The 27,932-nt window shown below is 41.1% G+C and overlaps 1 protein-coding gene and 1 long non-coding RNA gene across 7 annotated transcripts in view; one reads left to right on the forward strand and one right to left on the reverse strand.

Moving 5' to 3' along the window:
* Positions 1–27,932, reverse strand: part of CDKAL1 (CDKAL1 threonylcarbamoyladenosine tRNA methylthiotransferase) — a 700,075-nt gene that overhangs the window by 91,112 nt on the left and 581,031 nt on the right. The gene's annotated exons all lie outside the window — the stretch shown is intronic.
* LOC144235958 (uncharacterized) overlaps positions 18,902–27,932 on the forward strand; it is a 48,228-nt gene continuing 39,197 nt past the window's right edge. Inside the window, exons 1-2 of the long non-coding RNA XR_013336373.1 lie at positions 18,902–18,966; positions 26,821–27,006. This is a non-coding gene — a long non-coding RNA (uncharacterized LOC144235958). The remainder of the gene's footprint in view (positions 18,967–26,820; positions 27,007–27,932) is intronic.

The following is a 27,932-nucleotide window of genomic DNA, read 5'->3' on the forward strand; positions in this document are numbered from 1 at the left end:
TGTGCCGAACTTGGTCCGCTCTAACTTTAGAAAGATGTTTTATGAAAAATGAAGTATAAGAACAGTCTCATAAAACCATTCTTCTTCCATTTCACGGACCGTGTCACCGAAGGTAGGGATGGGCGTAGAACAAGGCCTCAGGAGCCCCTGCGTTCCTGGTGACCCAACAGAGCCGGATGAGAAGGAACGCACGTGGCAGTTTCCCAGGCCCTGTGGAAAAGACAGTAGAGAGCTTCTCCGAGTTATCTGTTTGTTTATTTACCCACAGAGGCAGAGGTTCCCTAAAGAGCCGGACGGGGGTCTGGCAATCTCAGATTTCACAGAGAGAGCCAGCAAGATGTGGTGATTTCCTCCGTGGTGCGGACACAGAGACGAAAAGGAAGCCTTGGGCCCGGAATGCCACGCTACCTGGAGAAAACGCACAGCATCAAAGATCTCATTCTGCTGCGCCTAACTTTTCCTTGGGTAGAGAAACATCTGTGACAAACAAAAAGCAGTGTTTTTAAATTTGATTTTTGGGGAGAATTTGTAGTGCGTTACCTCATCAGCTGGCTGTTATTTGTGTCACATCTATGCTTAAAATTTCCTAAGTGCTTGAAGTTGTGAGAAACATCAGCTCTAACCATATGGCCAGATAACACACATAAAACACGCGCTTGCCTTAAAACAGCAGTAGATTCCAAAAGAGTTTGGTTGCTGAATGAATGCTCATTCAAGTCTGTTCTGTTTCTCCATTTGTCCTCAGTAAGTTCCTACAACGGCTTTAAATCCTTCAGGATTTAGAGAGAGAGAGACTAAACAGAATTGCTTAAAGGCAGGCATGCATCATAACACTCAACAAAGACATGAGACTAAGTGGACTTTTACCTGTAACTCAGGAAGAAATGTTACTTATGCAAGATTCCCTTCACTTGAAGAAGTAAAAGGTTGTTTTAAACTGTGTATGACTTTAAGTGTAAACTGTATGTAAAGTTTATTTCTTTCTATTAGCGTTTCCCCCCCTCTCTCACTTCTCTTTTACTTCATACAGAGAACATGAGAGAAGGCTTTGGAAAAAAAACATCCACTTCAACCTTTACGGGGGGGTCAGGTTCAAGAGACCTCAATACGTCAGTATAACTGCTCAATGTCCAAAAAGCATTCACAAAGAACAGATATATATATGAGGACCAGTGTAAAAGAAGTATTTATTTCTCAAAACAGTTAATAGGAAGATAAAGAAATTATTTTGTTTCCTCTGAAAAGTTTCGAGAAATTAATTTTTCTGTCCAATTGCCTTAGGGGGAAAAAGGAGATTAGAACACATCTATCAAAAGCTCTCATAATTATTTATATCACATTCCTAATAAACTGGAATATTACCTCTGTTTATCCTACAAAACAGTCCGACATTCAACTTCTGCAGCTAAGCTGTGGAGGGTTTTTTGTTACAGTTTTCTTTGTTTTCTTGTTTTTTGGTAGATAATAAAATACAATTTTTCTACCTGACTGGTTTCTGAATGCATGACTCTGGGAAATGTCAAATGTCATTCTTTAGCTCCAGTCAAATTAGTTTTTTTTTTCCCCCAAGCTGCCTGGAACATGTTAAACACAAGGCTGCGACCCTAAACTCTGAAATAATATTTCTAGTGTCTGTGCAAAAGCCTGCCCTCACACACACCTTCAGACTAATGACTGCAGCGTCATGTTGCCAATGAGCCACTGTAATTACACTTGGAGAAAAGTATGGTCTTGTTCTTTGCTAGCTAATGAAAATGATAACCTTTCCATTTTGATTCGTCGTTCACAACAGGCAGAGCATGCGATGTGGGGTCTCCAGGGTGTACGGTAATTTCCCTGACTGTTTATGCACACTCCTGTTTCCTGGCCCTGCAGAAGCGGGAATGAAAGAACCAGGCATACTAATGCTAAAAACAGTCAACAGTAATAATAGCAATAACATTAAATTTTAATATCATCCTTACTCAACAGTTCCATTCTCTAATGAAAGGGCCATGACACAGGAATGTGTGTCAAAAATGATGATGGCAGAGAAAACAAGTAATGAGACTCCAAGTCCATCGAACTCAAAATGCTTGCCATCAGTTTATTGGTCTACTTAAAAGTTCCTGAGGAACAATGGATGGTTTATTCTCAAAGGGGCTGACTGATACCGGGCTCTTGGACACTGACAGAAAATACATGCTTTGAGAGGTTTTAAAAGCAGTATCTGCTGGGTGAAAAAACATATATTGTTTAGCTCTACTTATGAACAGGAAAAAATACATTCAAAAGGAAAAAAATGTTCCCTTGAGGTAGAACATCTGTACCTTTAAGTATTTCATCTACGCATATCCATTAATTGCCATGAGTATCTTTGTGATGTTATTATTCTTCCTCATGTTTCAGAAGAAACAGGAAGAAAACTGCAAAAAACAGTCTGGTTTTTTGGAAAAGCGGTGATGCAGTATAACAAGACAGACCCAAGGTGGTTCTCCTGAATCAAATCAGACTGTGACATTTCTTCTAACAGCCCTGCGCCCTGTCTTCAGTCGCCGGCTGGTTTTTCTTCCCAGCCATGGGCCCACTCCATCATGAGAAAAAACAATCTAAGGGAGTTTCTTCCCAGTGAGAGGTAAAATCCCACTTTTTTTCTTTAAATTTTTTATTGTTATTTATTTTATTTTGAGAGAAAGAGAGCAAGCAGGGGAGGGAGGCAGAAAGACAGGGAGACACAGAATCTGAAGCAGGCTCTAGGCTCTGAGCTGTCAGCACAGAGCCTGACACGGGGCTCGAATGCACACACCACGAGATCATGACTTGAGCAAGCTAAAGTCAGAACCTTAACTGACGGAGCCACCCAGGTGCCCCTAAAATCCCATTCTTTTTTTTTTTTTTTTTTAAATATTTTTATTTATTTCTAGGAGAGAGAGAGAGAGAGACAGCGCGAGCAGGGGAGGGTCAGAGAGAGAGGGAGTCACAGACCGAAACAGGCTCCAGGCTCTGAGCTGGCAGTCAGCACAGAGCCCGACGCGGGGCTCGAACCCACGAACCGCGAGATCATGACCTAAGCAAAAGTCGGACGCCCAACCGACTAAGCCACCCAGGCGCCCCTAAAATCCCATTCTTAATAAGAGCTATTGTCACCTGCTGGCTGAGAGCCAACACTAATAGTATATTAACTATGCTTTACTGAGCTGGTTAAAATAATTCTCTACAGCAAATAGTTATATGATAAATGCCAATCTGATCCCTTTTCAGGATCAGAAATGTAGACCTGTGTGCTAACTGAACTTCCAGTTTAAAAAACAACCAAGTTTCAATGACCTGCCTGTACATTTTTGGTATTCTGGAACATTCTACGGTATTATCTACAATGCTTTTGTGGAATTAAAAAAAAAAAAAACCCAACTGTGTTAAAAACATAGAACATGAGATCCACTCTCTTAACAAACCCGAATCAATTTGCCCTTTCTTGTCACAGATATGGAACAAAGTATGTTAGGTTTATTCTTCCCACACCGAGTAAGCTCAACAATGCTCAGGCAATATAGGAAAGTGCTCACCATTTAAAATTATCTGGAGTCCCAAGGCCAGATGTTGCCAGTAATATCTATCCAAGTGATCTTATTAATGGGATGACTAAGTGAGACCACTATGACATACACTGTGGAACCCTTCTTACTAAAAGTTAAATTCTAAGAGTGCACAATTACTTCCATTCACTTCTACCTTCCTGATCTTTTCACACTGGTCTCTACCAGTCATTACTCAGTAAGTCTGGGTCAATCTTCCTTGATGAGCTTCTCTTAAAGGCACAGAAAGTGAGCACACTTAACAGCTCTGAACTAATGAAAAGACAGCCTCTCCTGGAAAGTGTCTTTAGGATTTTTGTTTCACTTATAACACAATGAATTAGCCAGATTACACAGAGAAAGAAAGAAACATCACTGAGTTCTAGAGATCCAGTGTTGATGTAATTCTAGTGATGTGCAGGGATTACTTGCTGATCGCCCTTACCTCTTCTTTTCAAACAGTACATTATAGAAAAGGATGGATAAGTTCTAGTACACCCAGACTCTACATGTGAATTTTTGGAACCATGAATTTCAGAGCTGGTGTGGGTGGGAGTAATTAATAGATCATTCAGTTCAAATACATCATTTTAGAGATGAGAAGGCGAGGGCTCATTAGAGATTAAGTGACGTGGCCAGAGTCATACGGCCCATAATAGTCATCTATAACATGAAAAATGGATTTTATATTGACAATTGTTTTTAGGCAAGTGAGTGACTGAATTACTCTAAACCCATACCATCCAGGACACTGGCCATGAGCCCTTAAAATGTGGCAACTCCCAATTGAGAGGGGCTGTAAAAGACACACTAGTAAAAAATACACACAGCAGATTTAAAAAATTCAACATGAAGAATATAAACTATTTCATGAATTTTATATTGATTACATGCAATATATTTTTGACATACTGAGTCAAATCAAATATATTATTAAAATTTACTCCATCTGTTTTTTCTTTTCTTTCTTTTTTAGTGTAGCTACCAGAAAATTGAAAACACTATCTGTGGTTCATAGGACATTTTTATTGGACAGGGCTGCTCTAAACCATTTTTATGTAATTTTTAAGGATTTAACAGAAATCCTCCATTTCACTGGTCATTTAAAAAAATGTTTTTCACTCACAAACACTCATAATTTTGGTAATCATACAGATGCAACGATTTAATTTTAGGAAAAAATGCACACATATCTGTAAGTTATAAAGGTGGGAACTGTGACCCGGGAAATTTTCTCTTTTTGACCTTTACATTATTCTTGCTTCCATTTTTCTGGTCCATCACAACCTCCCCCATAGCTAAGGCATGCCCAACTTGCTTGTTTTTTTTAAGGGAAATCCAGGCAACCAAGGGGAGGCCATCTAAATTTTCCATCCTGTCCGTTTCCATTCCGTGTGCCTGCGAAAGCAGCCATATAAAAACAAAACAAAACAAAACAATGGTGTTTGGACTGAAAAGGCAGAGATCGAGGCTTCTCAAATTCATTTTTAAAAAACCTAAATAATGAATGTCCAAAATCCATACTGCCTTTGGTAGGATAAATCTTTCTTACTGACCCTGTTACCAAAGACCTCGGCATAGACGTGAGCAATAAATAACACATGCGCTATATCCCACTATCTTTCAACCATTTGCCAGCCAGGATGGAGGCTGAGGAAGCAGAAAGGATTAAGCAGAAATCAAAGGCAGCCAAGCTCTAATGGTGTCTAATTAGCATAACAAAAGACACTGCCACAATCTTTCTGCAGTGGGCAATACATCTCATTAAAGAAGACTGAATAACAATTATTCTCTCCCTCTCCCCCCACCCCCACCTCTTGGCTTAGCTCCGGGAGACCCCGGAGAGCGGTTGCTTTATGGGCCAGGCATTCAGGCTGCAGGGGAAAGAGCCTCCTTGTGTTACTGTGCACCTGCGTCTCAGTGATTTATTCTGATTTCCTCTCCTGCCGTGAAAATGTAGCTTCTTCAAGCACATACAAGTCCTGCTAGGCAGTTTATAGGCATATAATACTGAGGAATGGCAATGATAACCTAAAAAAAATAATAATGAATGCTAGTTCCTGCCTAAAATGTCTTTATTTAAAGAAAATTGATCTATTTGTCTCTCTTCGTCTATTCTGTTTTTCCTCCTTTAATGTTACTTCACTGTCTCAGAGGTGATGAAGCTAAACTGAAATTTTACCGAATTTTATTGCAACCAGTCATTAGCTGTGGGCTGGCGCATGCGCGTACATATGCACGTTGTGGAATTTAACCGGGAGCAGTCTCGTTCAAAAACGATCCTCTGTCCCTATTTCCCCTGGATGATACACAATTAAGAAAAAATATATATAATTCAACCCAAAAAAATCGAGGTTGCAGATGGACATGGTAGTTTTTGTATAGCAGGTGGGAGGTCGTTTTTATATAAAATTTAAAAAGTAAGAAAGATTCTACTAAAACCGAGGATAAAAAAAAAAAAATCTTCCACACTGATCACTAAGAAAGATCAGCCTCAAGTAAACCTGTGTACTCTTTCATATCAGTCTACTGTGGGGTAAGGCCTGAGTGGGGAGGAAAGAGAAAAGGGTACAGTTATTTATTTAAGCCAAATGATTTCCAATTCGGAGCTTTATTTCTTGATCAGTAACACCTTTCAAAAGGGAATCTAGTTATGAGAGTTGCTTTGATTTCTTTTTTAATGGTCTCTCCTGCCAAACACAATATTATACAGTCTACTTAAACCTCAACGTTGCCATGTCTGTGAGTGGCTCTAGGAAAAGCTGTTTATCACATAGGTAGACAGGAAGGTCGGCAATGGTTACTGAAGACTATGAACAGCAGAAACCAGGCCAATTCAACCCAGTAGTTGAGAAAACCCTACTGAACTTACTTGGTATGTCTGGGCCTTTCAGGCGGCCACAAAGTTACTGTATGGCAGGAACCGAGAGACCTTGAATAGTGAAGCCATTAATAACAGTGCAGACTGCTGCCCTGGGGAAGGCACTTTACTGCTATACTGCACGTGGCAGTGTACAGTTAAAATAAACCTTAGGATATCACTTAAATCCTAAAAGACCTTTCTCTATATGGCGAACAACTCAGCATTCAAGAACTGGCTTCCACTGTCCTTCCTACAGGTAGAGTGGATTTTTAAAAATCCTCTCTCCAACTGAATTTCTCCTGTTTCATAGATCGCCTTGTATTTTTTGTTTTCACTTCTTGCCCATTTCCACCTTAAAGTGTTGCCTAAAAGGGCATGCAAATGTACTGCATTACTGCGAATTCTATGCTGCTTTGTATTTTAATCCCCAGTCAGTGACTAGATTTCTCCTAACAGCCACAGTCCTGGTCTACCACCTTACTTCTTACCAAAGGTTTCTGGGTATGCTCCTACAATCTTCTTCCCTTTTTGTCTTATTAAAAATGTTTTTTAATCATTCTAAGGGGAGAAATGAGCCAGGGAAGGGCAGAGAGGGAGAGACAGAGAGAATCCCTAGCAGGATCTGTGCTGTCAGCGCAGGGCCCAGACTCATGAACAGTGAGATCACAACCTTGGAAGAAACCAAGAGCTGGACATGTAAGTGACTGAGCCACCAGGCGCCCCTCCAATCTCCCTCCCTCCAAGACAGACCTCAGCCAACCGGGATGAGGGCTCGAGGAGAACTAATCAGAGAGTCAAGACGCCTTCGGTTCGACCTCTGCTTCTAACTAGCTGTTTGACTCTGAGCAAGGCATGTCCCTCCGGGGCCTCAGTTTCCTCTTCTAAAAACAAAGCAGGGGGATTTGAAATCCATAATGCGAAAGGCCATTCCCTGTGTATCTAAGTCAGGAGTCCCATGGAGAAGGCAGGACCACCAGCTGTCCCCCAGTGACTCGGGCAGCGTGGTTCTGCTGGCACCCGGGGCTGGGACCCAGCGGTTGGCCCCAGCCTGACAGCAGGGACTGGTCTCAACACCCCAGCTCCTTCTTTTCCCTTCCAGAGCTGACACGTGGTCTGGGCTTCGTGTCTGCCGAGGCGCCAGGATCAATGCAGAACAAATGGGGGTAACAATTCAGGGACTGGACTGACCCACGTGAAAGAAAAAAAAAAAACCAATTAACCTGGCTGGAGCCTGGAGTTTGCTGGTTAATAACCTAGCTTCGGGGAGTCAGCACCTATGCCGGAGAGGTTTGATTACTATGGGTAATACAGCTGTGAGCGGTCCTTCCGGCTGCATCCAGGAGCAAATTCTGAAATTTCGTGCTTCCCCCGGCTACAAGAAGATGGCCCTGTGAGCTGAGACACACCCCTGAGCTCCCCATCACTACCGGAGACACTGGTTCAAGCAGCTGGGAGACCATTTCAATTCTACCTCGAGAACCATCTTGCGGCGCTATCCCATTACTGCTTCAGAACAGAAATGACTCTGAGAGCAACACTTGGGGTGTATGACGACTTAGTCTAGACTGTTGCTGAACCTGAAGGAAGCGGAGTCTGCGGGAGGAGTTAGGAGCCCAAGTCAGTGGTGCTGCTGGGTGGACCCCAGCCCTCTGGAGCAGTCCTGCCTGGAAAGCAGAGATAGATAACTCTTGCACTCCCCTTTCAAAGCCGTGACTCAAAAGGATTTCAGAGAAGGAAGACAAAGAGTATTTAATGGGGAGAGGGGAGGAAAACTGTCCGATATTGATAAATCTACAACTCATTTTTTCCAGAAGCTACTGGAAAGATGAATTATGCTGAAAAAGATCCTTAGCAGCTTCTTGTCATTTCAAAAACATGATCCTGTGCCTGCCTGAAAGAGTTAAGGCTGTATAAATATTTATCGTTCTTCTTTCAAAAGGATAAGAAAAATTCCTTTTGCATACATGAATTTCAGATTGCTAAGCAAACATTAGGATATGGTCAGGGGCCCATCATCTTAATGAGGATATGGTAATGATAATGTGTTGGATTTACACACACACAAACACACACACACACTCACACACACGGAGAGAGGGAGAAAGAGAGAGAGAGAGAGCTTGCTTATATGTGATCCAAAAAAACCTAGAGATTTTGATTTTATACTTAGGCATGCACAGACCCGAGAATAGTTAATGCTCTCAGAAGCATATGGACGGGATGACAGGAATACCATCAAGGGCTTACTTTGGGACCAGGGTGAAAGATTCATTAAAAGTGATAAATAGGATATGCCTTTCTTAATGTTTTGCAATTGCATATTCAATATAGCAGGCCAGTGACTACGCATTTTAACTGTCTTTATTTTTAAGAGAGCTGCCAGATTTTAATTACAGATTAAACAGTTATTTGCAAATGAGTACCTCTTCATTAACATATCAGAATCATAATAATAAACAATCCTCTGCTACAAAACAGCACACAGAACAGGGTGAAGTTGAAGTACAAGACATACACACGGCATTACAGCAGAGCAAAACAGCCTACTCACCTGGAGCAAGCGGATACCTTAAAAAAAAATATTAAGGGAAATAAATGACCTTGATGAAAGCTCACAAGGGTCTGTATTTTATGAGACTGGAGATTCTGTTTCCTTTATTTGCAGCTACACCCCTCATGCGCAGCTCCATGCCTGGTTCCTAGCAGGTTCTCAATAAATATTTGGCGAATGAATGAATGAATGAATGAGCAAGCCAGTTTTTTAAAGGAGTATATAGTTATATTTTTGCAGTTATACCGTCATGCGTTGATACTTTTAATAACATTGCTAAACTGAAATAAAATCATCTGTGGGGTTACCCTCAGGGATTTAATTCCGGAATTTATTTGAAGGGCTGCAGAAGAAACGCAGTTTTCGGTTACCACCTCCATACAAACAGCAGCTGTAATAATCTTATTTCACATAGTTCCTCATTTATTTTTATTAAAGACTTATTTTTTTTTAGAGCAGTTTTATAGAGCAAAATGGAGAGAAGGTACAGAGGTTTCCCACACAGCTCCCTGCCCTGCCCACGCTCGCATCTCCCTGCACAGCCTGCCTCCACTTGCATCTGCCCGCACAGCCTCCCCGACCCATGGGTTGATTCAGTGACTGCAGCAAGTGCACCACTCCGGTGAGGCATGGTGACAAGAGTCTCCTATTTTTCATTTTTCATGTATACTTTGTTGTTTCCAACTCATACGTGAAGCAACAGAGAAGTTAAGCAACTTGCTCATGTGAAATGCAGAGAAGTTAAGGAACTCGCTCACGGCTCCTGTGCAGGACAGAGCTCCTAGCTTCCAGGCCCAGTGTTTTCTGAAGTACACAGTTCTGCACCATCTCTTTGCTACTTACTTTGTGTCTGGAACAAAACACCAAAAAACAAAAACAAAAACAAAAAACCACCCCACCTTAAAAAGAAAAAAAAGAGGTACTATAATAAACATGCAACTCAGGGCATCTGGGTGGCTCAGTGGGTTACTCGTAAGACTCTTGATTTTGGCTCAGGTCACGATCTCACAGTTCGAGGGATCGACCCGCCATCTGGCTCTGCACTAACAGTGTGGAGCCTGCTTGGGATTCTCTCTCTCTCCCTCTCTGCCCCTCTCCTGCCTATTTGCTTTCCCTCAAAATAAACAAACTTAAAAAAAAAAAAAGTAAGCAGACAACATAGTAAAGCAGAAAAAGATGGGAAATGGAAAAATAATTTCGCCAGAAAGCTGGAACATAGTGACAATATTTTCTCAGACCAGTCACGCAGAGTTCCCTGCTCTGTTTCAGGTCGCAGCATATCACATGGAGAACTGCTCATGTCAAATGAACGCGAAGAAAACTGTCTTCAGGACTGACGTCAGCAAGAAGAAGGTGCTGTGGGAGCCGGAGGGCCCGGTCGGTAGAATGTAAGACTCTTGATCTCAGGGTTGTGAGTTCAAGCCCCACACTGGGTGCAGAGATTACCCAAAGAGAAAATCTTTGAAAAAAGTCTAAGATGAAGCTGGACTTTCACGAGAGATATGGGGGAAAGGAGAGTCAGGGACAGGCGCCCCTGGCAGAGCGGATCATGAGCAGAAGACAGAACCACAAAAGTTCCTCAGAAGATGTATTTGGTGCCCTTTTTTAAGGGGCCGTACATGAAGAGTAAGATTGAGTTAACGCTAAGCAGCGGCCCCCCGGACCCTCCTGCAAAAAAGTACTCGGGTAGAAGTTTCAAAATGCAAACTGTTAATCCAGTTTCTTTAGCAGTTATTTCAGATTAGCTGAGGGATTCTGAAAGCCCTGGGAGCTGTAAATAGTGGGTGGGGTGTAAGTACTGATCTGTTCTCTGGTATCACAAGGCCCGGCAACTGATGCACAACTGAAGGGTCTCAGATTCACTGGTTCAAATAATGGTGGTGGGAGGGAGGTAGGAAGGGTTCATGATAAAGTTTAAACAATCAGATGAGGACAATCTGATTCTAGTACTTTCTTCTAACCACCATGATTATGAGCACAAATATCATCCCCACCACTACGTCCGTTCTGGTGAGGAAATGGTTTTCCTTATTTCTTCACCAAACACCCCACTCCATAGATAGAAAAGTAAGGCCCACTGATGTGTTCTTCGCTGAAGTCAGAGTTTATAATGCTGAGGCTGAATGATTTTTTTTTTTTGTAGAATATTCTAAAATTCTACGTGATAGTAATCTAAGTAATAGTAATCTATTACTTGGGGTATACATAAACATAATTATACAAATAAAAATGTATGAAGTTGAAAGGTAATAACTTAAAATATTCAGTCATAAAATTTTATTACTAATTTAAAAATATGAATATGTATTATAAATAAATGATTACTTTCAAATTCTTCAGCTTGCCAGAAAGCTAGCAGGCAAAAAGAAAAAAGAAAAAAAGAAAACGCTTTAATGCNAAATGTCCCCTGAGGAACCACTTGCTTGCCCGTAACTAGGCAATTCACTTTCAGGACCTGACTTTGTTGAGCATTAGTCCTGAGGTTAAAGAAGGTCCAGACTGATACCTGAAGGAAACATCTCATTATTAAGAAGCAAACCCATGAAAATGAATTGTTGATTCAGGGCAATTAATTTTATAAGCCTATTTCAGGTGATGTGTCTTTTTTTAAAAAAAAAATTTTAATGTTTGATTTATTATTGAGAGAGAGGGAGAGACAGCATGAGCAGGGGAGGGTCAGAGAGAGAGGGAGATACAGAATCCAAAGACAGGCTCCAGGCTCTGAGCTCTCAGCACAGAGCCTGACATGGGGCTCGAACCCACAAACCGCGAGATCATGACTGAGCTGAAGTCAGTCAGTCGCTTAACTGATGGAGCCACCCAGGAGCACCTCAGGTGATGTTTCTATTCAATCTCCCTCATTCTTCTTTCCCCACTATCTCCCCACCATCCAGTGCAGGCATTCTGAACCCTCTCCTCTCTTGGAAAGTTCTTTGCGAAGGTATTCAGGTCTTTTCTCACTCTGAAGAGATGAGGCAACAGCCACAGGGCCATGCTAGCAGCAGAGGAAAGACTTCCCCTCTAATGAGTCCATCGTTTGCTATGTCCTAGTTTAAAAGATAACAGGGATCCTAGCAAATAAGAGTTTCTGCACTTGTAAAAGTAACTTTGACGGGACGCCTGCGGGGCTGAGTCAGCTGGGTGTCTGGCTCAGGTTCATGATCTCACAGTTCGTGCCTGGTTCTGTGCTGACAGTGTGGAGTCTGCTTGGGATTCTCTCTCTCCCTTTCTCTGCTCCTCCCCCGCTCTTGTGCACACACTCTCTCTTAGTCTCTCACTCAAAATAAATAACTTAAAAAAAAAAAAAACCAAGTTTTTATTTTTATTTTTTTTTTAATTTTTTTATTTATTTCTAGGAGAGAGAGAGAGACAGAGTGAGCAGGGGAGGGTCAGAGAGAGAAGGAGGCACAGACTCTGAAACAGGCTCCAGGCTCTGAGCTGGCAGTCAGCACAGAGCCCGACGCGGGGCTCGAACCCACGAACCGCGAGATCATGACCCAAGCGAAAGTCGGACGCTTAACCGACTAAGCCACCCAGGCGCCCCTATTTTTATTTTTTAAAGATAAACAATATGGCCTCCTCTTCATTATCTGAGCTCAGAATTACACAGGGCACACATCACATTAACAGCAAGCCCGTGTTTTGCCCGCGGGTGTATCAGTGGAATTACAACATAAATGGTAAAGCGTTTACAGAGACAAGAAGCGCTGGCTTTGTGAAATGATGTTGTGTTAAAAAGACCCTAAAACACACAGCCCCCGCTGTGTAGCTCAGAGTGATGGTATGAAATTTGATTTCACGACTGTTTCTTTTCCCTCTCATCTCACCCTTTCCCCAGTACACTGACTGCCCTTGCCCTGGATAATCTGATTGCCCCTCCAGTCTCCACTGCTCATCTTCTCTGCTGTCCACCACCAGTCACTGCTTTCTTTTTTAAGTTGTATTTTCTGTTGTAGCTGCCTGACCGAAGTATCAAGGGCGGAGAAAACAGGTTGGGTTCAACTGAGATTCTGACTTTTGTTTGGACAAGACACTCACTTCTGCCATCTATAAAATGGGGGAAGCTTACATCTAACTATCTTTGATTTGGAAAGCACACGAAAATATCGGTGAAAATATAACAGAATACATTTTAAAATTTCGCTTTTCCTACTGATTTATTCATCATTTCTTGGTCGGTTGCTAGGCTTTGAAAACATCTTTTATCAAAAATAAACTATTAATCTATGTGTTTGCTTTCATTATCTTTTCGGGAAATCATCAAATAGGATCAGTAAATGAAGATGCTTCAATTTCCTTACAGAACAAATGTTTGAGATTTGGCAGTCATGTTTGAGATGATGTATCTCCTTGCTACTTAAAATAATAATAAAAAAAAAAAGATTAGATGAAAACCTTTAATAATACCTACCAGGTTAAAGATCATATCACACTCTTTAAATCAAGCCTTTGGTTTTGTAAGTCAAGTGCTCTGGTTTTATTCAAAACACCTACTCTCCTCATGTATGAAAAGAGGGTAGAAAAAAAAAATCACATCAAGTTTCCAAACAGTGTTAGGGGGTTAAATTAAATCTATGAAAAATCCGTAATCATTACAGACTAGAAGTAGGTCTTCCTTGTATTTGATAACAGATCTGCTCTCTAGAAAATGAAGTATGTGGGGTGATGTTCAATGTATCAAAATAATAATTATCATGATACATAAAAACTATCATAAAAATGGAAATAAGCCAGTGTATTAAAGTAGAGGGGGGAAAAAACCTTCTAAAGTAAAAGGTTAGAGGCCTAATTTTAAAAACAATGCAGTATTTTATAGATTTTCATTCTGTTCAAGTCTGACTAAATTAACTGAGAATACCGAAAAGCCTAAAAAGCATATTTCAGTATGATTTTAATTTAAGAAGGAGAAGCCTTGCTTATGTAAATAATTCAAATGAACAGCAGAGCTGTGGATTATAAAATCATAATTCTTCTCTAATAGTCAAGGGATGCTGAGGATTGCTTTTTGCAAACGGACTTCATCCTGTGCAGATGCGTGCAGACTACAGGCACAGGGAGATCCCTTGCCTCAGCTGTCCTGTGCGTCTGAGAATATCACACACTCTGGGTGGCTCAGCTGGTTAAGAGCTCAGGTCATGATGGTTCGTGGGTTCGAGGCCCGGGTCGGGCTCTGTGCTGATAGTTCGGAGCCTGGAGCCTGCTTCGGATTCTGTCTCCCTCTCTCTCTACCCCTTCCCCACTAATACTCGGTCTCTGTCTCTTAAAAATGGACAAATGTTAAAAAAAAATTTTTAAAAAGGTGTCACATTCCAGCACATATGTGTCACTTTTGTTCACGTACGAGTCGCTCGCTATACACATGAAATCAAAGCGGTATTTCTGACTCCTTTACGTCGCCTGTAATTCACACAAAACTCCCCAGCAGCTCAGACATTTCACCACCGGGGAGAGGAGCCTCATATTCATTCCAGCACACCCAGCTGCTGGACTTGCACACTTTTCTAGACGACGGCCTCTCTACTTCCTGGTGTTTCGCTGTGCAGCCTTTCAACAGCCACGCTAAGCAGCATGAAGGCTCATACACAATCTACGGTTTTCCACTGGCTGATGTATAGAAAAAAGTATATCACATGAAAAACCAAAACCAAAGCTTTAAACCTTCAATGCTTCTCTTATCATAGTCTTAAATAAAATAAATGTCTATTCTGGGGCACCTGGGTGGCTCAGTTAAGTGTCGGACTCTTGATTTCAACTCACGTCATGATCTCACGATTTGTGAGATGGAGCCCTGCTATGTGCTGTGCAGAGCCTGCTTGAGATTCTCTCTCTCTCTCTCTCTCTCTCTCTCTCCCTCCCTCCCTCCCTCCCTCTCTGCCCCTCTCCTGCTTGTTCTCTCTCAAAAATAAATAAACACTAAAAAAATGTCTATTCTATCCCAAAATGCACGCTAGGAAAGAATCATTTTTTTCCTTAACAAGTACCTGTAGCAAGCACTTTACAGGTATTAGCTCGTTCAATGCTCCAAACCACCTCATGCAGCAGGGACTTCGTCTCGAGGAAGGCACCAAGTCCCTCGCTGGCCGTCTCCCAGCGGACAGGTGACAGGCACAGCCCACGTTCAGCCCTGGAGGTCTGGCTCCAGAGTCTGAGCTCGTAACTACTGTATTATGCTCCCTCTTCAATTTTAAAGCCAGGTTACAGTGTTAAAATGATTTTACCAATGCTTAATTAATCTCGGGGAGCCGATGACTACCACATAGCTTGCTCTAGAGTTAAAATGGTCTCTCTCTTTCTTATTTGCTGAACCAGTAAAGAATATCCACAACTTTAGGAGATAAAAGTCAAATAACAGCTTTAAAGTCACCAAGGGATCAAAGGGACTATGCAGCTAAGGCAGCTAAAATGGTGACTTTGTGCTCATTTACTTATTAGTCATGTCACATTTTTTTTTTTAAAGGATAACCAGTGCACATGAAAAGACACACATAAACCACGGAGCTTTTGGAAATGTAAATAACGGATTAAATCCTTGGAGGTAAAAGTGGAAGCTAATTATATGCTGAGCTTAATAGTCACTACGGTTGAGCACTGAATTTGTCCCAAGCTTCCTGACAATCCAAACCAAAAGATTAGTGTGGGCACCCAGATGAGCTCCACTGCTTGCAAACAGGGGGACAGTGGCCTCATTTGGAAAGCAAACTTCATAAAACCATAGATTTATACTTTTTTTTTTTTTTTTTAAGTAGGCTTCATGCCTAGCATGGAGCCCAAAGCAGGGCTTGAACTCACGACCCTGAGATCAAGCCCTGAGCTAAGGTCAAGAGTTGGATACTGAAGCAAGAGAGCCACAAAGGTGCCCCTAGATGTATGATTTAAATCTACCAGTAAATAGATTTTACAGTCAGGAAATCTATTTTATGATCCTTGCCTAGGAAAGTAATTTGTGCTCAACAAATGCACATTAAAATAGAAGACAAAAGTGTACTGCCACATAAGATTATTCTAGGGGCGCCTGGGAGGCTCAGTTGGTTAAACGTCTGACTTCAGCTCAGGTCATGATCTCACAGTTCGTGGTTTCGAGCCCCACATGGGGCTCTGTGCTGACAGTGCAGAGCCTGGAGCCTGCTTCAGATTCTGTGTCTCCATCTCTCTCTCTCTCTCTCTCTCTCTCTCTCTCTGCCCCTCCCCCGCTCACGCTCTGCTTCTCTCTCTCAAAAAGTCAATAAACATTTAAAAAAATTTAAAAAGAAAAGAATATTCTTGGCCGTATGACAATAGTCTCATTCAGCTCTGCACACATGATGGGGCCACCATCAGTGTGTGGCTAGATTCACAGCCTTGTCATGGGAACCTGGCCTCGATCTTAACAGCGCTGATTCACTCCCTATAATCCCCCTAGAGAGAGATTTTAAGCATTCAAGGTTGGTCATGTCACATCTCCACTTCAAACCTACAATGGCTCCCCACTCTTCTCAGGAGAAAGTTACCACATTAAGCCCTACTTATTATTATTTTTTACATTAGTGCAAGGGAGGCCATATAATTACGATGTCATAAGTTATTTAACTACTTTCCTATAAATAGACATTTGGCTTGTTTCCAAATTTTGGCTATTACCAACAATAACACATACCTCTTTGGACAGATTTGTGAGTGTTTCCCTAGAAGTGGGATTATTAGGTTGAAGGAAGAATATTTAAACTTACGATTTTCACATATACAACTAAACCAGCTTTATCAATGTCTGCATATATATATGAGGGCTTTCTTTCCCACACAACATGGTCTATAATCAATTGAAAGAAAAAAGACGACTCTGCCAGCATTTTGTTATAATTTTCATTCCTATTTGCCAGTGAGATTAAATGAACACCTTTTGTATATATTATTGAATTCCTTGTCCATTTTTCTGTTGAGTTTTAATTACTGAATTACGATTATTGCATTATTTTTTTTTCCTGGTTTCTTGCTTATCTTTTAAGTCTTTTTTTTTTTTAAAGTTCAGTGTAGTTGACATACAATATTCTATTAGTTTCAAGTGTACGACACAGTGACTTGACGACTGCCTACATTACGACATGCTCACCGCAGTAAGTGCTGTTACCATCTGTCTGCACCGCTGATCTTTCATCAGATCATTCATTACACAGAAGCGTTTGCTGCTTTTGTAGGTAAAATTTATCCAGAAACTCTGTTGGGCCTTTGATGAAGATTGTATGGACTCTATAGAACAATATGGAGAGGGCTGACATTACTATTATTTTAAATTGTCCTATGCAGGAATGTGTTATGTTTCATAATTTAAATGTATTTTACATTTTTGAAAGAATTCTATGAAATTTGAATAAAGTATGTTTCATATTCCTTGAAACAATCAGGTTTTTTTTAATGTTTTTTATGTATTTCTGAGAGAGAGAGACAGCATGAGCAGGGGAGGGTCAGAGAGAGAGGGAGACACAGAATCGGAAGCAGGCTCCAGGCTCTGAGCTGTCAGCACAGAGCCTGACACGGGCCTTGAACCCACGAACCACGAGATCATGACCTGAGCCAAAGCCAGAGGCTTGACTGACTGAGCCACCCAGGCGCCCCTGAAACAATCAGTTTTGATCATGAAGATCTCGTACATTTCTTGTTGGGTTTACCTGTAGGTATATGTATTTGCTTAATTTCTTTTGTGAATGAGATCTTTTTCTATTATGTTTACCTATTTACCTTTATTTTCATTAAAACATATTGTTTACTTTAGGCAGGCAAACAAATGTATCATGTATTAAAGAACCCCAAGTTAGGCTTTATGCTGATGGTGTGGGGCCTGCTTGCGATTCTCTCTGTCTCTCTCTATCCCTCCCCTGCTCACGCTCTGGCTCAAAATAAATAAACATTAAAAAAATAATGAGTGATGGTAGAAGACAGCCAAGTTAGAAATGCTTTTGATTTTTTGATTACTAACGCATTATACTAATGAAGAAGAGAAACTAGAGTTATGAGAAACTAATTTATTTAAAAAAATTCTTATTGTAGGGGCGTCTGGGTGGCTTAGTCGGTTAAGCGACTGACTTCTGCTCAGGTCATGATCTCATGGTCCATGGGTTTGAGCCCCGCATTGGGCTCTGTACTGACAGCTAGCTCAGAGCCTGGAGCCTGTTTCAGATTCTGTCTCTCTCTCTCTGACCCTACCCTGCTCACATACACACACACTCTCTCTCTCTCAGAAATAAATAAAACATTAAAAAAATTAAAAAAAATTTTATTGTAGAGAGAGAGTACACAGGGTCTGAGGGGGAGAGAGGAAGAGAGGGAGGGAAGGAGGGCGGGAGGGAGAGAGAGACACAGAGAGAGAATGAATCCCAAGCAGACTCCATGCTCAGCACAGAGCCCAACGTGAGGCTCAATCCCACAACCCTGCGATACCGACCTGAGCCGAAATCAAGAGTCATATGCTCAACCAATGAAGCCACCCAGGCGTCCTAAGAAGTTAATTTATAATTTTGATTTTAAAAATTCTACAAAAAGACAGCATCTACTTTTTAGAGAAAGCAATCTCTCAGAAAATCACCCAAGAGTTTCCAAATCTCACCTCTTTTATAAGTCACCTGTGTATTTTGTAGAATCTTAAAAAAGAAAAGTGGCTTCACAGCTTTCCTTAACTGCCAGGTTAGTACTGAACTGCTTTTTCTGTCAAGAAATTCTTCATTCGGTCTTATCAGAGAGCCCCAAACCCAAGCTTCCCAGGAAACTCCTCATGAGTAGCTGAAGCACTCATGATTCCACAGAATTTTAGATGCTGCACCCTAAGCCCTGCACAGCGGTCCCCCTCTCCCTTAGCCGGGGCTTCAGCTACTTGTGGTCAACCCTGACCCGGAAGCAGATGATCCTCCTTCTGACCCAGTAGGAGCCTAATGTGACATCACAATGCCTATGCCCTTCACCTCACTGCACCCCGCCTATGCCATCCACCTCCCTGCTGGCCTTTCATCTTCACAAGAAGAGTGAAGAAGGTATTTTGAGAGATACCACATTTACGTTACTTTTGTTACATACAGGGTTATAACTCTTCTGTTGTATTATGTTATTGTCCCTAATCTCTTCCCACTGCCTAATGTGTAAATTTAACTTTATCACAGGGATGGGTATACAGGAGAAAACTCAGTATGTAAGTTGGTACTATCTATGGATTTGGGCATGCACTGGGGGTCCTGGAATGTACCCCCTGCAGATATGAGGGGCGAACTACTGTCTGCTTTTTTTTTTTTTTTTGGTTTAAGAGTGTGTAATGAACCCAATTTAGTATCACTCAGCTTCAACCATTAACTCATGAGAGTCTTGTTTCCTGTATTACTTGTTTCATGTATGACCACCTGTTACCTCCTCAGATTTCTTTCTACCACTTGATGTCCTTCACCCACCTCCCTTGCGAAACTGATTTGGTTTTGGTATTTAGGAACCTGTGTTTTGTTTGTTTGTTTGTGTTTTTTTAAGATTCCTCATATAAGAGAGAGCATATGGTAACCGTCTTCCTCTGACTTACTTTGCTTTGCAAAATGCTCTCGAACTCCATCTATGTTGTTGCAAATGTCAAGATTTCATTCTTTTTTATGACTGCATAAAATTTCATTGTGTCTGTCTGTATATATGCGTATATATGGGTACACACACACACTGTCTCTCTCAAACCTCTTCTTTATCTGTTCATTCATTGATATCTAGGTTGTTTCCATATCTTGGCTACTATAAATACTGCTGCAAAGAACATGGTGGGAAGGGGCAGACTACTTTCTGACTTAGTATTCTCATTTTCTTCAGATAAATACCTAGAAATGGAACTGCTGGATCATAGGGTAGTTCTTTTTTTTTTTTTTTTTTTTCAATTTTTAATGATTGTTTATTTATTTATTTACATTTTTGTTCGTTTCTTACTTATTTTTGAGACAGAGAGACACAGCATGAGCAGGGGAGGGTCAGAGAGAGAGAGGGAGACACAGAATCTGAAGCAGGCTCCAGGCTCTGAGCTGTCAGCACAGAGCCAGACGCGGGGCTCGAACCCACGAACTGTGAGATCATGACCTGAGCCGAAGTCGGTCGCTTAACCGACTGAGCCACTCAGGTGCCCCAATGATTGTTTATTTTTGAGAGAGAGAGAGAGAGAGAGAGAGAGAGAGAGAGAGAGAGAGAGAGAGAGCCAGCAAGCACTGGGGAGGGAGATACAGAATCCAAAGTAGGTTCCAGGCTTTGAGCTGTCAGCACAGAGCACAACGTGGGATTCGAACCCATGAATCATGAGATCTGAACCAAAGTTGGACACTCAACTGACTGAGCCACGTAGGCACCCCTGGATCATAAGGTAGTTCTATTTTCAATTCTTGAGGAACCTCCATACTGTTTTCTGTGGTGGCTGAACTACTTTACATTCTCACTAAAGTACAAAGGGGTTTCTGTTTCTCTACATCCTTGCCAACACTTGTTAATTTTTGTCTTTTTTATAATAACCATTTGAGGTGATACCTCATATGGTTTTGAATGCATTTCCTTGATGATTAGTAATGTTTCCTATCTTTTCATGTACCTGTTGGCCATTGTATGCGTTCTTTGGAAAAATGTCTATTCAGATATTCTTCACACTTTTGAATTGATTTGTCTGTCTTTTTGCAGTTGAGTTGTAGGAGTTCATTATGTATTTTGGATATTAGCCCATTATCACATATATGATTTGCAAGTATCTTCTTCCATTCAACAAGCTGTTTTTCATTCTGTTGATGGTTTGCTGTACAGAGCTTTTAAAGTTTGAGTTACTCATGCTTGTTTATTTTTGCTTCAATTGCTTTTGTTTTTGGTGTCACATTTAAAAAACTGTCACCAAAGTCTACGTCAAGGAGCTTACCACCTATATTTTCTTCTAAGAATTTTATGGTTTTAGGTCTTATGCTCAAGTTTTTAATCCACTTTAAGTTTTGTGTAAAGATAGTGGTCCAGTTTCTTTCCTTTGCATTTGGCTATTCAGTTTTCCAAGCACCATTTATTGAACAGTCTGTCCTTTCTTCCTTGCATAGTCTTGCTTCCTCTGTCATAAGTTAATTGACCATATACGTGTGGGTCTACTTTTGGGTTCTCTAGTCTGTTCTACTGACGTGTATGTCCTTTTCAACTGTCGTTTTCCGTTAACTTTGGCTTTGATGGGATCTTACAGTTCGCTTATACTCAATTATCTTATTCATTTTTCAGTTAATTCCATTGTATTTCCTGCAAATGTTGTATACTCGTATGTATTTTCTCTAGACTAAAATTCTGATGACGATGGAAACTATTTCTACCCTTTCATGCTACTGTGTTCTCATTACTTAGCACAGCTCTTGGGACACTGTGGGAAATCAATAATTATTTCCTGAACTGAACAGAATGTAACATGTAAATTCAGGTTTCTCTTCTCACATACAGGTGTCAATACATGTTCATTTCTCCTTACAACAGTCAAACTTCTTGAAGGAATTAACTTAGGGTTCTACTAGCCAAACACTTAATAATGAATTACCCTATGAAAATAACACATATGAAAATGAAATACATTTTTCTAAATAATCACTGAATACAGGAGGAAAGAAAAACTTGAAATAAGTCAACTTGAAAATAAAAAAGATCAAAATACTACATACTAGATAGAAGACTAAGACTTGGAAGATTGAAACAAGTAACAAATTTCCACTTCAGCAACGAGAAAAAGAAGAACAATGATCATCCCAAGAACAGCGATTCCCCAAGAAATACAGAAAAAAGGAATTCAAGCAAAAAGAGAAATAAAAAACAAAAAATGTGGACAATTAACCATGCCGGCATCTTTGTGTATGTTTAAGTGTGTGCAGGAAGGAAGGGAGGATCTCACAAAAACAAAACCAAACACTACACGGCAACAAACCAAAAAGAAGCAGACAAAAATTTAGCATAATCAATCATGGGTGAAAAAAAGATGAAAGACAAAATGGGGAATGAAAAGGGCATGCTAAAAGTCAAGAGAATATTACATACAACTCTACGCTAAAAAAATGTAAAAAAGAAAATTGATGTAATGTGTAGTTATTATAGAAATGTATTACAGAAACTGAGTCAAAATGAAAAAGAGAGAAGAAAACCAACATGCATACCGGCAACTAAAAAGGTTGTAAAGCAATTTTTTCTTCAAAGACTCCAGGCAAGGCGGTTCCTGGCTGGCTCGGTAGGTGGACCACATGACTCTTGATCTCATGGTTGAGTTCAAGCCCCACACTAGGTGTAGAGATCACTTAAAAAAAAAAATTCAAAGACTCCAGGCAAGAACATTTTTTAGCGGTGAAATCTTTTACACTTTTAAGAAACTGATGACCTAATGCTACAGGAAACAAATCCAGAGCACAGAAAAAATATGGCCGACGGCTCCGTTAGACTTTAGGATGTGGCAGCATCACTGTGGCTGAAAACAAATGAAACAAGTAACATGAACAAAGAATAATAAAAACAAGGGTTAAGACCTAAGATCATGGAAGATCATGGATAAAAGGACAAGTCCCGGAATTTGAATTCCATCTTTAGCATTTTGAGAGGGTTACTTTCCTCGGTAATGCCCCAGGTAGAATGGTTAAATGAAATAATCCCTCTAAAGTACTTAGTCTCATCTAGCTAGAGAGAGAGACAGAGCATGAAAGTTGGGGAGGGGGGGGGGGGGGGGGGGAGAGGAGGGGGGCAGAGGAAGGGACCCAGGACAGAGTCAGGGAGGGGTAGAGGCCATCTTGCGTGGGTAGGAGATGAGAAGGAAGCTGGAGGAGCTGCTAGGAAGGTAGGAAGACTAAGGGAAACCACTGCAAGAGTCATTTTGAAAGGAGGGTTTTTTTCTATTTCACTAATGGTTGGATTCCCAGAGAAGTCGGAGTTGTATGTGGCGGGCGGGGGGACAGATGANGGTTGGTGGGCAGAGAGAGGGAGACACAGAATCTGAAGCAGGTTCTGAGCTGTCAGCACAGAGCCCAATGTGGGGCTCAAACCCACAAACTGAGATTATGACCTGAGCTGAAGTTGGATGCTTAACCAACTGAGCCACCCAGGCGCCCCTCATATAACGATATTTTAAGGGGAGAATGGTCCAGGGTGCCTTAAAATATGTAAAAAGTTGCATTCTGTCGGTATATTTATTTTTCTGAGAGGGAAGTTCATGGTTTTGAGGAGATTCTTGAATGAATCAACCCATCCACCCCATATTAAGACTCACTTATATGAATATTACTTCTTAGTATTAGATGCAAAACAGAAATCTGGATAAAACATAAGCGAACTAAATACAACAGCACATTAAAAGAATCACTCACCAATACCAAAAAAACCCTCCAAAACAAAAAGCCACAACTTTGCAACTGAAGGCTACTCTGGGGTGGCAGTGTACACAGCGCAGCTTTTCTGGAAAGCAATGTGGTAGCATCTATCACACACCCTGATAATATCTTCAACCTGATGATTGTGCTCCCAGGAATACATCTAAATAAAACGGCCATTCAATGAGAAAGAATGAAATCCTGCCATTTCCAACAACGTGGATGAAACTGGAGGGTATGATGTTAAGTGAAATAAGTCGGTCAGAAAGACAGATATCATGTTTTCACTCCTATGTGGGATTTGAGAAACTTAACAGAAGACCACGGGGGAAGGGAACGGGAAAAAATAGTTTCAAACAGAGAGGGAGGCACACCATAAGAGACTGTTAAATACAGAGAACAAACTGAGGGTTGATGGGCGGGGCAACGGAGAGGGGGAAATGGGTAATGGGAATGGAGGAGGGCACTTGTTGGGATGAGCACTGGGTGTTGTATGTAAGCGATAAGTCATGGGAATCTATTCCAGAAGCCAAGAGCACATTGTATACACTGTACGATAGCTAACTTGACAATAAATTATATTTAAATATATAAATAAAAAAATAAAATGGCCATTGAGACAAAAAAATGTGTCTACAGATGTGTCTTATGGGGTGATTTATAATAACAAAACATTAGAAACGATCTGTTCAATAATAGAGGAATAGTTAACAAACAGATGCATCCATTCAATAGTGTAGTCTGTAGCCATTTATAAGAAAGGTTTCTGAGAACTTAAGTGACACAAAGCAATGCTCAAAATATGATTTTTAAAAATAAGTTAAGCTGCCAGCATGATAAAATAAAACAAATGAACAGAATCTAAAGGAAGGAAATACACCAAAAAGGTCAGAATGGTTAACTCTGGGTGATGAGATTATGGGAGATTAATACTGTTTCTTTCTTTGTTAAAAAAAAATTACCAAATATTCCACAATAAGTATTTTATTTTTTAGGTTTATTTATTTATTTACTTAAGTAATGTCTACACCCAACATGGGGCTTGAACTCATGACCCTGAGATCAAGAGTCATATGCTTCACCAGCTGAGCCAGCCAGGCGCCCCTATAAAAACAATCCTGCCAGGGTGACACAGTTGGTTGAGCATTTGACTCTTGATTTTAGCTCAGGTCATAATCCCAGGGTGGTGGGATCGAGCCCCGTGTTGGGTCCTGAGCTAAGCATGGAGCCTGCTTGAGATTCTCTCTCTCTCTCTCTCTCTCTCTATCCCTCCCCTGCTTGTGTGCTCTCTCTAAAAATAAAAACAATTATATAAAAGTTATTTTAGTGGGTGCCTGGTTGATCAGTTGGTGAAGCCTAAGGCTCTTGATCTCAGGGTCATGAGTTCAAACCCCAAATTGGATATAGAGATTACTTAAAAAATATATATTTAAAAAAAGCTATTTTAAAATATCTTACTAACAAAACTGTATAATCAAATGGATCATCAGAACTACTATTCTCCATGTCATAATTTTTGCTTATAATATTATTTCAGCTTTCCATTTATTAATATAATTTAAGAATCTTGATAATTAATGACCTGACGAGTCTCTTACAAAGCTTAAGAGTGTCGGCTAAAAGCAATGTGATCTGCTCTGCTAAATCAGGGCTCTATCTTTCTCAGCTTCTGTAAATGGTGTGAGGTTTTCCCCACTTCCATATGAAAATACCACTGAAAAGCATTCATGGGATCAGTAGTGTTTTAGAAACAGTGTCATGATTTTTTTCTTCTCCATACTTTATAAAGAAGAAAGGAAACCCAGAAACAAAGTCACTAAGTAGGTAACATTTACTAAATAAGATAAGAAACACAACTACTTTTGTCATCTTCCCTCCTCACTCCAGTATTACGTGATTATTACCTGTTCTTCCAGTAATATCTTTTCTAACCAGCCCATCTTTTCTAACATGAACTATGGTCCCAGTGATCACCGCTAAGGCACGTTTGAGGCATGTTAGCAGACAGAGCTGCAGATTGTGGGCACTGAACTTCACCTGTATGCCCCGCAGATGATTAGCTGTCTTCGCTATTACTCTGCCTCTCCCCCTGGTACGAATGAATTCATCTACATTCATCAAACATTTGATGGCTTTTCTATCATTTTCTTCTTCATCCTGTCAGAAAACTGACAAATCCACCAAGGGTTACGCTAGTCGGTAAATATCAATTTTTAAATTATACAGGTTTTCAGTGGGGACACGGCTGCACAGCATTTATAATATCTGCCCATCCCCAAGACAGTAGCTCTTGTCATGGGGAGGGCTTTGTAAAATATTCTAATTGTGTACATATTTTTAATGTCCAACTTGTAGACCATCATTAAAAAAATTTTTTAACATTACTTACTTTTTTTAAACATTACTTATTTTTGAGAGTGCGAGACAGACAGAGTGTGAGCAGGGGAGGGGCAGAGAGAGAGGGAGACGCAGAATCCAAAACAGGCTCCAGGCTCTGAGCTAGCTGTTAGCACAGAGCCCGATGCGGGGCTCGAACCCACGAACTGTGAGATCATGACCTGAGCCAAAGTCGGACGCTTAACCGACTGAGCCCCCCAGGCGCCCCCACCTTGTAGACCATCTTATTTTGCTTCTTGCAGCATTCCCTTTATCTGGTAAGAATGATCCTGCATAAGTTGTTACTTTCTCTAATTAAGTAATTTCTTCATTGCTTCTCACATGAATTTCTCACAGGTCTTCAGTGACCTGGAAGTTTGTCTCGCAGCCTAAGAGGTCTGTCTACATTAAATTGGCTATCTTGGGCAGAAAAGAATCCACTTACATATTTACGTTTTGATGAAGGAGGATATTTACAAAGAGGAAGAAAGGAGAAAAAGAGAGATAAACAGAGAGATGGGTATAAGAAGCAAGACGGAGATGAAAATACTGAAGCACTGGTGGTTTGGAGGTCAATGTATTCCCTACAAGAAAATTACTAAAAACCTGCTATCTACCTGGGTTATGCACACTTCAGAAATTGTTTCTATTGTGTTTTGGGGCACCTGGGTGGCTCCGTTGGTTAAGCGTCCAACTTCAGCTCAGGTCATGATCTTACATCTGTCGGTTCAAGCCCCACATTCAGTTCAGTGCTGACAGCTCAGAGCTTGGAGCCTGCTTCAGATTCTGTGTGTGTGTGTGTGTGTGCGCGCGCGCACGCGCGCGCCTCTCTCTCTGCCCCACCCCACCTTCATTCTATAAATAAACCTTAAAAAAAGGAACTGTTTTTATAGTTTTTTAAAACTATCCTGATGTTTAGAATATTCCCTTTAGCCCACACAAACAGATGGTATGCATTTTATTTTGAAATTACCCCGATCACTTTTTCCCAGTTACGGTGCATTCCCTTCTGATTTGTGAGGCAATAGCTTTGAGTCCAAGGGAATGTACAATCACACAAAAAAATTTTCTTTGTATGTATGTAGCTCTGTCAGTTAAGTATTAAAGGTTCTTCCCAATAGTGACTCAAAATTAATCTCTCTGTAGCTTCCATATGTTACCTGTGGAGCATCTGCTCACATGAGTGCTCTTTCCAGGCTGGTTGACACATGAGGACCCCAGCAATGATGCCATCTTGATTGGATCTCCGGTGCCCTTCCCGAGAACACTGATGAAACAGCTCGAGCACCTGGATGTAACCTGCGTGGACCTGGTTCTTACCAGGAGTGGAAGGTGAGCTCACTGGTGTCACTAGTTGTCTAGCACCTTCCCGAAGAATACACCAATCGACTTGATTTCATTTTCTACTTTTGTATTCATGTCACTAGTCATCGTGCTCCCTTGTGGTCAACTGCCATCCTGGGCCACACTGAGGACATCCCAATGCAGCCTGGGATCTCACCTACCCCTTCTCAGGCTTCCTCCTGTCCCAGCAATAACGCTCTTCCAATTCCGCAGAGCTGCTCATAATCTAGTTACCTTCTGGGTATGCGTGTCTAGCGTCTGCTGATCAGCATGCAGCGCTTCTGAGGAAGGGCTTCTGAAGCCCTCTGCAGAACGAGATGAAAGAAGGCTTTGGAAGCTGGGACAGATGTTCTGACATCAGCTTGCAGGTCCTTGAGGCTCCCCGAGTCAGGCTTCTGAAGCCCCATGTTAAAGGAATTGTATTAAATCAAATGCAGTGGGATCGACGATGATCCTTATGTACATCACTGGCTATGAAGACTATGTCAGACAAGACGCTGTTGGCTGGCGCCGTTTATAACCTACTTGGAACTGTGGTCGCTTCATTAGTTTCCAAGCTTCGCAGGGGACACCCAAGAGTGGGCACTCTCACGGGGTCAAAGGAAGGTCAGTGAAGAGAACACAGAGGCTCTTGTACTTTCCATAAACGTGATGTGAACAGGGTGTCTGTTCTTGGGCACCAGGGGGTCAAAAGTTGTTCAGTAATTTTGGTGACATAGGCGAATTGACACGGTTGGGAGTTGAGACGCTACCATGAGATAAAGTCCTCATGGCTCCTATAAGTTAGTTGCTGTCATTGTTTCTATGATAATTAAATATTTTTCAATATTTACTAAATAGTCCTTCCGTGGTTCACATGAATAGGTGACCATTACTCTTGGTGGCACTTTCATGAGAAGTAATTAAGTCAATCA

Source organism: Crocuta crocuta, unplaced genomic scaffold (genome assembly GCF_008692635.1).
Source record: "Crocuta crocuta isolate KB4526 unplaced genomic scaffold, BGI_CrCroc_1.0 scaffold145, whole genome shotgun sequence".
NCBI classification, from domain to species: domain Eukaryota; kingdom Metazoa; phylum Chordata; class Mammalia; order Carnivora; family Hyaenidae; genus Crocuta; species Crocuta crocuta.